We start from the raw sequence: 11100 nt of genomic DNA on the forward strand, positions 1-11100 counted from the left end.
CCCGGTGGGGGCGGCGGCGTCGGGAGCTGCGGCGGCGGCGGGCGGCGGCGGCGGCCGCGGGCTTCGCTCCTTGTTGGGGATTCGGCGGCGGCGGCGGCGGCGGCGCGGGCGCGCGCTTCCTAGTGACGCAGGCAGCGGGGCCGCGCACGCACGGGGCTGGGAGGGCCGGACACTTATTTGGCGCTCGCCGGGGAGGAAGGCGGGGCCGTGAAATAAGGCACAACGGGGCCTGGGGCGCGTGCGCGGACCGACTCTGTCAGCTCCTAATGCCGTGGCTTCCTCCTGGTCCTCGCGGCCCCGGTTGGGTGTCGCCTGCCCCGCGAGGGCGGTCGGGCCGAGGGACGATGGTCGGTGGACGGACGGCGCCAGGGAGCAGTGCGCACGAGCGGCAGGGCGGTACCTTCAGGCCTCCAGGTACGGGCACCCCTCGCCAGGACGCTGCTGTGGGTGAAGGGGCGCGGACGGGACTCCCCTGCGGGGCGGACGCCTGAACACGAGGCTGTGGAGGAAGACGCTGTAGGGTGCGCGGCTCCCGCGGAACATGCCGGGGGCTCAGCCAGCCACGGCGCTCCCAGCGTGGAGGGCGAGGGGCATCCGGGAGCGGCGGGGAGGGAGGGCTCTGTCACCCCTCAAGCTGTCACTCCAGTGCCACAACCAGCACCCCGATCCCATCGCAGTCCCACAGCCGGCACCCCGATCCCACCCCAGCCCAACAGCTGGCATCCCTATACCATAGCTAACACCCGGTCCCACCGCTGTCCCACGGCCGGCACCCCGATCCCACAGCCGGCACGTCCCCTGATCGCATAGCATAGCTGACACCCCGGTCCCGCCCCAGTCCCACAGCCAGAATCGCGATCGCATAGCTGACACACCGATCCCTCCCCAGTCCCGCAGCCGACACCCCGATCCCACCCCAGTCCAACAGCCGGCACCCACCCCTATCCCATAGCTAACACCCCGGTCCCACCGCTGTCCCACGGCCAGCACCCCGATCCCATAGCTGACACACCGATCCCGCCCCCGTCCCGTAGCCGGCACCGCGATCCCACCCGAGTCCCGCAGCCGGCACCCCAATCCCAGCCGGATCCCGCAGCCAGCGCGGATCCTGTGGCGCTCCTCTAGCCCCCAGGGCTGTTTATATGTTTTATTGGCAGAGGCTGGGGCTGGCTCTGTTGGCCTCTGTGCTGGGTTTCTTCCTCTGCACCGCAGGGCTGGCTCTCCTGACCTCTCCAGTGTCATCCAGCACCCTTGTGCTTGCTGTCACCCGCTGCCTGTCTGCAGGATCCTGGATTCCCTATCAGGGGACCGAAATTAGTCAGAAAATAAGAAGCAGATGCTTGTTGGGGATGGAGCCCTGACCCTGTGCTCACACTTTAGGAGGAGGGCTCTGCAGGCCGCCTCCCCGAATGGGAGGTTCCCAAGCCACTGCACTTCAGAGGTGCTGTAATTAGAGTTGCACTTTCATTCTGTTCCCAGTAAAGTGGAACGTGCTCAAGCCAGTGAGGAAAAGGTGTTTTTAACAATTAGATTGGCGAAGCGCGGTGGCTCATGCCTTTTATCTAAACACTTTGGGAGGCCAAGGCGGGAGGATCACCTATGGCGAGGAGTTCAAATCCAGCCTGGGCAACAGAGTGAGCGTGTCTCTGGGGATGAATAAACAAATTATTGAGCCTTTGTCAGTGCTACTATTTTATTATCTGGTAAATATGAGAGGGTTCACACGGTCTGTGTGTTTCATTTATCTGAGTTTGCCTATTCTCACATTTTGGGAATAAACATCAATAAAGTCTAAGAGGAGTGCTGAGGGGGGCCTGGGGATGGGAGGGCGGCCACATCACGCCTGTGTGTTGCCTGGGTTGAGCCCTGGGACCTGTTCTGCCTCCTTCACTCTGGGACTCCAAGAGAGAAACTGGGCAACAAGAGAGAAACCACCTAAAAAAAAAAAAAATCACCTCCAGGATCACTTAGCTTTCTGCTGCTGCCATAACAAATTATCTCAAACTTAGTCGCTTAAAAATGCAAATTTAGGCTGAGTGCAGAGGCTCACGCCTGTACTCCTAGCACTTTGGGGAGGCCAAGGCAGGAGGATTGCTTGAGGCCAGGAGTTCAAGACCAACATGGCCACAACCCATCTCTATTTTTTAAAAATGCAAGTGTGTCCGAGCGTGGTGACTCATGCCTATAATCCCAGCACTTTGGGAGGCCAAGGCAGGTAGATCACGAGGTCAGGAGATCGAGACCATCCTGGCTAACACGGCGAAACCCCGTCTCTACTGAAAATACAAAAACGAAATTACGCAGACGTGGTGGCGGGCACCTGTAGTCCCAGCTACTTGGGAGACTGAGGCGGGAGAATGGCGTGAACCCAGGAAGCGGAGCTTGCAGGGAGCCGAGATGGTGCCCCTGCACTCCAGCCTGGGTGACAGAGCGAGACTCCGTCTCAAAAAAAATAAATATAGAAAAATACACATGTATTCTCCAACTGTTCTGTAGGTCGGAAGTCCTGCCCAGCCTCACTCAGTCGAAATCAGGGTGTCTGCAGGGCCGATTGTTTTTGGAGCCCCAGGGGAGAAGCTGTTCCTGCCTTTCCAGTTTCTGGAAGCACTTGAGCCCCTTGTCTTGTAGCCTGTCCCACACCTGAAAGCCAGCCCAAGTCAGCTGAGTCCTCACCCTTCTGGTCCCAGCAGTGACTCTCCTGCCTTCCTCATCTGCTGTCCAGGCCCCTTGTGATGGCATGGGGCCACCAGCTGGCCCCGGGCGCCTCCTGTCTCCGAGTCGGCCGACCAGCGACCTTCGTTCCATCTGCTGCTGTAATTCCCCTTTGCTTGGAACCAACGTTCACAGATCCCAAGGGTTAGGATGTGACTATCTTGGGCGGGGCTGTGGGGACGGGGGCTATTCTTCCTTCTAAAATATTATTTTTGTTTTGGGGGCTTTTTTGGTTTTGTTTTTTTTTTTTTGAGACAGAGTCTCGCTCTGTTGCCCAGTTTGGAGTGCAATGGCGCAGTCTTGGCTCACTGCAACCTCTGCCTCCTGGCAGACGTGAGCCACTGCACCCAGCCTGTTTTTGTTTTATTTTGTTTTTGAGATGAAGTCTCACTTTGTCACCCAGGCTGGAGTGCAGTGGCAGATCTCAGCTCACTGCAACCTCTGCCTCCCAAGTTCAAGCAATTCTCCTGCCTCAGCCTCCCAACTAGCTGGGATTACAGGTGCAGGCACCACCATGCCCAGCTAATTTTTGTATTTTTAGTAGAGACAGGGTTTTACCATGTTGGTCAGACTGGTCTCAAGCTCCTGATCTCAGGTAATCCACCCGCCTTGGCCTCCCAAAGTGCTGGGATTACAAACATGAGCCATCGCATCCAGCCATATTCATTAACTACAAAGGGAAAGATGATAATTTTTTTTTTTTTTTTTTTTGAGAGGGAGTCTCACTCTCGCCCAGGCTGGAGTGCAGTGGCATCATCTTGTCTCACTGCAACTTTTGCCTCCCGGGTTCAAGCGATTCTCCTGCCTCAGCCTCTCAACTAGCTGGGGTTACAGGCACACGCTACCACACCCAACTAACTTTTGTATTTTTAGTAGAAATGGAGTTTCACCATGTTGGTCAGGCTGGTCTCCAACCCCTGACCTCATGATCTGCCTGCCTCAGCCACCCAAAGTGCTGGGATTACAGGCATGAGCCACCGCACCTGGCTGAAAAATGATAATTTTAAAGTAGAGAAACTGGGTTGGCTGGGCATGGTGACTCATGCCTGTAAGCCCAGCACTTTGGAAGGCCAAGGCAAGAGGATTGCTTGAGTCTAGGAGTTTGAGACCAGCCTGGACAACATAGCAAGACCTCATCTCCACAAAAACTAGAAAGTTAGCCAGGTGTGGTGGTGCACGCCTGTAGTCCCAGCTACTCCGGAGGCTTAGGTGGGAGGATCACTCGAGCCCAGGAGGTCAAGACTGCAGTGAGCCGTTATCGTGCCACTGCACTCAGCCTGGGCAACAGAGCGAGAGTCTGTCTCCAAAAGAAAAAAAACGTCCAGGCGCAGTGGCTCACGCCTGGAATCCCAGCACTTTGGGAGGCCGAGGTGGGTGGATCACGAGGTCAGGAAATGGAGACCATCCTGGCTAACATGGTGAAACCCCGTCTCTACTAAAAATATAAAAAAATTAGCCGGGCGTGGTGGCGGCGCCTGTCATCCCAGCTGCTCAGGAGGCTGAGGCAGGAGAATGGCGTGAACCCGGGAGGAGGAGCTTGCAGTGAGCCGAGATTGCGCCACTGCACTCCAGCCTGGGCGACAGAGCAAGACTCCATCTCAAACAACAACAACAACAAAACAAAACAATAGTCTCCCAAGTAAATCAGAGTCACAAGGTGTTTTGCCCGTGGAAACTAAAAGATAACAGCTTAACATATGTTCTTGAGTTATTTTTCAGACACTCGGACACCCACCAGATGGAAAATGCTGAGCTGGGAACAGGGGCTATGATTTCAGCCTTTTGAGAGGCTGAGGTGGAAGGATCACTTGAGGCCAGGAGTTTGAGACCAGCCTGGCCAACATGATGAAATCCCGTCTCCAGTAAAAATACAAAAATTAGCCAGGTGTGGTGGTGCAGCCTGAAATCCCAGCTATTTGGGAGGCTGAGGTGGGAGGACCACTTGAACCTGGTAGGAAGAGGCTGCAGTGAGCTGAAATTGTGCCATGGCACTCTAGCCTGGGCAAAAGAGTGAGACTCTGTCTCAAAAAATAAATTAAAAAAAAGAGAAAATAAATGTTGACTGCAGGCCGGGCACAGTGGTTCACGCCTGTAATCCCAGCATTTTGGAAGCTGAGATGAGCGGATCACCTGAGGTCAGGAGTGCAAGAACAGCCTGGCCAACATGGTGAAATGCTGTCTCTACTAAAAATACAAAAATTAGCTAGGCGTATACCTGTAGTCCTGGCTACTCAGGAAGTCAAGGTAGGAGAATCGCATGAACCAGGGAGGTGGAGGTTGCAGTGAGCTGAGATCATGCCACCACACTCCGTCCAGCCTGGGTGTCAGAATGAGACTCCATCTCAAAGCAGAAACAAACAGATGGGACCCTCAGTGTGTCCTTAGGGCGTGATGGTTGAGGTATACTGCTGGTCCTCTCGTGAAAGAAAACAAGAGCTGACTCTGTGCCTACTGGAGAAAGCACGCCCTACATCAACCACAGTCAAAACCTCGCTCCCCCAGGGACGGCGGCTGCCAGCGTGGGGCCTTGGTAGCACCCATGTCGTGGAATCACAATGATGTTGACAGCTCTGGGGTCTTGTACAAATGCCAGATCCTCCCATTTAGTTTCCTTATGGGAAGGATCGCAGTATTATAATACACGGGCGTGTGCAAGGGATCATTATACCCTTTTCTCTCTTATTGCTTTCTTTGAGACAGTTTCACTGTCGTCACCCAGGCTGCAGTGCAATGGCGCAATCTCGGCTCACTGCAACCTCCGCCTCCTGGGTTCAAGTGATTTTCCTGTCTCAGCCTTCTGAGTAGCTGGGATTACAGGTGCCCGGTACCAGGCCTGACTAATTTTTGTGTTTTTGGTAGAGACAAGCGTTTCCCCAAGTTGGTCAGGCTGGTCTTGAACTCCTGGCCTCAGGTGACCCACCCACCTCGGCCTCCCAAAGTGTTGGGATTTCAGGCATAAGCCACCAGGTCTGGCCTTTCTTTCTTTTTAAAATTAATCTTTGTTAAAAATTACTCTTGGCCGGGTGCGGTGGCTCAAGCCTGTAATCCCAGCACTTTGGGAGGCTGAGACGGGCGGATCACGAGGTCAGGAGATCAAGACCATCCTGGCTAACATGGTGAAACCCCGACTCTACTAAAAAAAAAAAAAAAAAAAAAAAAAAAAAACTAGCCAGGTGAGGTGGCGGGCGCCTGTAGTCCCAGCTACTCGGGAGGCTGAGGCAGGAGAATGGGGTAAACCCAGGAGGCGGAGCTTGCAGTGAGCTGAGATCCGGCCACTACACTCCAGCCCTGCCAACAGAGCGAGACTCCGTCTCAAAAACAAAAAAAAAAGCAAAAAACAAAAAACTCTTATTTTTTATTTAATTGTAACACTCCTAGATCCCAAAAGCAGATACACTCTTTTTTTTTTATGGGTCTGATTCTTTTCATTGCTTCAGGCCTTAGAGGATATTGTCCAATATTAGATAAAAGTTTAATCGGGTTTACTTCCACTTTAGTGGAGATGGCTGAATATCTCTTCCACTTGGCTGCTCCTTTATAATGAACTGACGAACATACAAATTGTACTGAGTTCTGTGAGACATTCTAGTAAATCATCGAACCTGAAGAGTAGGTTGTGGGAACCCCTGATTGAGAAAGCCCAGTGGTCGTGAATATCAGTGGCTCTGGACTGGCTCCTGGGGTCTGAAGTGTGGACAGTCTGTTAGGACTGAGTCCTTGTGATTTGTAGGATCTGACACAGGAAGGCAGTGTCCGAATTTAGCTGTATTATATTGGGCACCCAGTTAACGTTTGGAGAATTGGAGAATTGGTTGCTGGTGTAGAAAAATACCAAATATTTTATGTCAGGGGAGTAAAAGAAAAACCAAAACCCATACACTTTTAAGGAAAGCAACTGACGGCATTTGTTACCAATGATAAAATTTGAGCTTTGAAGTAAGAATAAGAAATTTGCCATTGTGCCCGGGCCAGGAAAAAAAAAAGAATTTTGCCATTGTGAGGTCAAAGGTTTCCCAGTACTTTCTGATGAGCTTGATGGTGATATTAACAAATAACTTTTTTTTTTTTTTTTGAGGCGGAGTCCCGCTCTGTCACCCAGGATGGAGTACAGTGGTGCAATCTCAGCTCACTGCAAGCTCCGCCTCCCGGGTTCGAGGGATTCTCCCGCCTCAACCTCCCGAGTCACTGGACTACAGGTGTGTGCCACCACGCCCAGATAATTTTTGTATTTTTAGTAGAGACCCGGTTTCACCATGTTGCCCAGAGTGGTCTCAAACTGCTGACCTCAGGTGATCTGCCCACCTCGGCCTCCCAAAGGTGGGAGGCCTTGCTGGGATTACAGGCTGAGCCACTGCACCTGGCCTCTTGTCCTCTGCCCACCTCAGCCTCTTGTCCTTGTGTTTTGCCATGATGCAATGAACATGTCTTATATTTGTAACCAGAAAAACGGTTAGTGTAACAATGCCTGCCCTGTTTTTCCCAGAGTAGACATTATGAAGATTAAAAAAAATGTGAAAGTGTTTTGAAAATAATAAACTATGCTATACACACAAAGTTTTAGTGACTAGAAATACAAGTCTATTGTTTGTTGAGACAGGGCCCTGCTGTGTCTCCCAGGCTGGGTGGCACAATCATGGCTCACTACAGTCTTGAACTCCTGGGCTTAAGCGATCCTCCCACCTCAGCCTCCAGAGTAGCTGGGACTACAATTGAGCACCACCACACCTGGCTAATGTTTGTATTTTTTGTAGAGATGGGGTTTCACCATGTTGCCCAGACTGGTCTCAAACTCCTGGGCTCAGGCAATGCTCCTACCTCAGCCTCCCAAAGTGGTGGGATCACAAGTGTGCGCCACTACACCTGGCTGAGTTTCTGTTGTTTTGAGCCTCTTCATTTGTGGTACTTCTTACAGCAGTCCCAGGAAACTAAGCAACTGCAGAACATCAAAATTGTTTTTCTTCAGCAAAAGGAGAAGTGCTGGTGGTTGGCAGCAGCTTTTCCTATGCTCACTTCTGCATGGCCACACCTTTGACTGCCTGACTAGCGCACAGCAGGCTGGGGGGAGCAACTGGTTGAGTCAGGCCTCTGCTTGTGCCGTATCCCCACCTGCTTTGCTGGACACCCCTGTTTTGGGGGCACCCACTGCAGCCCCAGACACTAAGCAAGCACCAGCTGTGTCCAAAACATACAGGGTCACAGTCTTGGCACGTTTTGTGCTGCTATAACAGAATGCCACAGACTGGGTAATTTAATACGGAACAGAAATTCATTTTCTCAAAGTTTTGGAGGCTGGGAAGTCCAAGAGCATGGGGCCATCAGGTCAGGGTCTGATCTCTGCTTCCACTATGGCGCTTTGACCACTGTATCCTCACGTGGTCAGAAAGAGCCGGCTCCCGGGAGCCCTTTTAATGGAGTAGAACACTGCTGCACCGCGACTTAAGTTTCCAGTCACTCCAGGCAGTGTCTGATGTGGTTTTATAATATGTTCACAGACTGGCTGGGCACTGTAGCTCACACCTGTAATCCCAGCACTTTGGGAGGCTGAGGTGGGTAGATCACCTGAGGTCAGGGGTTCAAGACCAGCCTCACCAACATGGTGAAACCCCATCTCTACTAAAAATACAAAATTAGTCAGGTGTGGTGGCACGTGCCTGTAATCCCAGCTACTTGGGAGGCTGAGGCTGGAGAATCGCTTGAACCCAGGAGGTGGAGGTTGCAGTGAGTCGAGATCATGCCATTGCACTCCAGCCTGGGCAACAAGAGCGAAACTGTCTCAAAAAATAAAATAAAATAAAATAAAATGCATTCACAAGGCCAGGCATGGTGGCTCATGCTTGTAATCCGAGCTACTTGGGAGACTGAGGCAGGAGAATCGCTTATAACCTGGGAATTGGAGGTTATAGTGAGCTGAGATCATACCACTGCACTCCAGCCTGGGCAACAAGAGTGAAACTCTGTCTCAAAAAAGTAAAATAAGGCTGGGCGCGGTGGCTCACACCTGTAATCCCAGCACTTTGGGAGGCCAAGGCAGGTGGATCACTAGGTCAGGAGTTCGAGACCAGCCTGGCCAACATGATGGAACCCCCATCTCTACCAGCCTGGCCAACATGGGGAAACCCCATCTCTACTAAAAATACCAAAATAAGCCAGATGTGGTGGTGCGTGCCTGTAGTCCCAGCTATTCAGGCGGCTGAGGCAGGAGAATCACTTGAACTCAGGAGGCAGAGGTTGCAGTGAGTCAAAATCGTGCCACTGCTCCCCAGCCTGCGTGACAGAGCGAGATTCTGTCTCTAAATAAATAAATAAATAAAATAAGAAAATAAAATATGTTCACATCCTTTGACATTCCTCACCTCAAAAGCTAGAACCCAACTCCCTCCTAAGCGTGAGTCTTCTCAGTGACTCACTTCTAACAGCAGAACTTACGTGGCTTCCCACACCCAGAGGATACTGGGTTCCTCCCAATATCCCCCCACCCAGTGACCCCCACACAGGTCGCTGCCTCTGGGGGACCCAAAGCCATGTTTCAAGGACACTCCAGGCAGCCCCTGGATTGTCCATGTGGTGAGGAATGAAGACCTCCTGCCTTCAGCCTTGGGAGGTAGCCTTCTCAGAAGAGGATGCCCCAGCCCCTGCCCAGCCTTCAGATGGCCAGGACCTTGGCCAGCGTCCTGACTGCACCGTCATGAGAGACCCTGAGCCAGAAACCCCCAGCTTTTGTACTCCTGACTTATGAGAACTGACAGATAATGTTCGTTGTTAATTAAGGGGTGACTTGTCACACACAATAGGTCACTAAACAGCTCTGTCTGGCCTCCCAGGAGGAGCCTGCCTTTCCTTTTCTTTTCTTTTTTTTTTTTTTTTGAGATGGAGTCTGGCTCTGTCGCCCAGGCTGGAGTGCAGTGGCCGGATCTCAGCTCACTGCAAGCTCCACCTCCCGGGTTTACACCATTCTCCTGCCTCAGCCTCTCGAGTACCTGGGACTACAGGCGCCCGCCACCTCGTCCGGCTAGTTTTTTGTATTTTTTGGTAGAGACGGGGTTTCACCGTGTTCGCCAGGATGGTCTTGATCTCCTGACCTCGTGATCCACCCGTCTCAGCCTCCCAAAGTGCTGGGATTACAGGCTTGAGCCACCGCGCCCGGCCGTCTTTCCTTCTCTTCATGGGAAAAGTGTGATCAGTTTGTGAAGGAGTCTCTGCCCCCAGTTGATGCCCCGAGGCTCCACCTGGCGACCGTCACACGCTCCGTCTGCCCCTCTGGCGACCGTCACACGCTCCGTCTGCCCCTCTGGCGACTGTCACACGCTCCGTCTGCCCCTCTGGTGACTGTCACGAGCACCGTCTGCCCCTCAGTGCCTTGCCAGGCCCCCGGCCTGTGATCAGCCTGGTCTTGCGGGAGGCCAAGGCCCACGTGTGTAGTGTGTGTGTCTGTGTGCCCGTGCGTGCCCAGGATACAGGGATGCCATATACAAGTGCTTTCAATGTTGTGTGGCGTGCATGCATCTGTGTACCCAGGATACAGGGATGCTGTATACAAACACTTTTTTTTTTTTTTTAGACAGTCTCGCTCAGTTGCCCAGGCTGGAGTGCAGTGGTGCGATCTCGGCTCACTGCAAGCTCTGCCTCCCGAGTTCATGCCAGTCTCCTGCCTCAGTCTCTGGAGTAACTGGGACTACAGGCACCCACACCACACCCGGATAATTTTTTCTTTTCTTTTGTTTTTGAGACGGAGTCTCGCTCTGACCCCCAGGCTGGAATACAGTGGCATGACCTTGGCTCACTGCAACCTCCGCCTCCCAGGTTCAAGCGATTCTCCTGCCTCAGCCTCCCACATAGCTGGGATTATAGGTGCCCGCCACCACGCCCGGCTAATTTTTTTTTTTTTTTTTGAGACAGAGTCTTGCTCTGCCGCCCAGGCTGGAGTGCAGTGACATGATCTCGGCTCACTGCAGCCTCTGCCTCCCAGGTTCAAGTGATTCTCCTGCCTCAGCCTCCCGAGTAGCTGGGACTACAGGCCTGAGCCACCACACCCAGCCCAGAATGTCTTTTTACTTTTTATTACTCCATCCCCCATCCTCAGTCCAGACCTGTGACAGTGAACAACCAGCTGTCTAGAGGTGAGTGGGGTGAGTGGGGCGAGTGGGGTTAGTGGGGTGAGTCCATAGAACAGTGAGGTGCAGCCCCAGGGGTCTCGTAGCACCCGCCCCCATGTCAGGAAGTCCCACAGCCTAGAGGCTCCAGCCTCAGAGGCAGACGTAGGACCTGCTCTTTCCTCCTGAGCAGCGGGCCAGAGTCCTGAACAACAGGAAGCCCCTGAGGAGAGCTCCGCCCTGAGGGAGGGCAGGGCCCCCCCCCCCCCCCCCCCCCCCCCCCCCCCCCCCCCCCCCC

Source organism: Piliocolobus tephrosceles, chromosome 20 (assembly GCF_002776525.5).
Source record: "Piliocolobus tephrosceles isolate RC106 chromosome 20, ASM277652v3, whole genome shotgun sequence".
Classification (NCBI taxonomy): Eukaryota; Metazoa; Chordata; class Mammalia; order Primates; family Cercopithecidae; genus Piliocolobus; species Piliocolobus tephrosceles.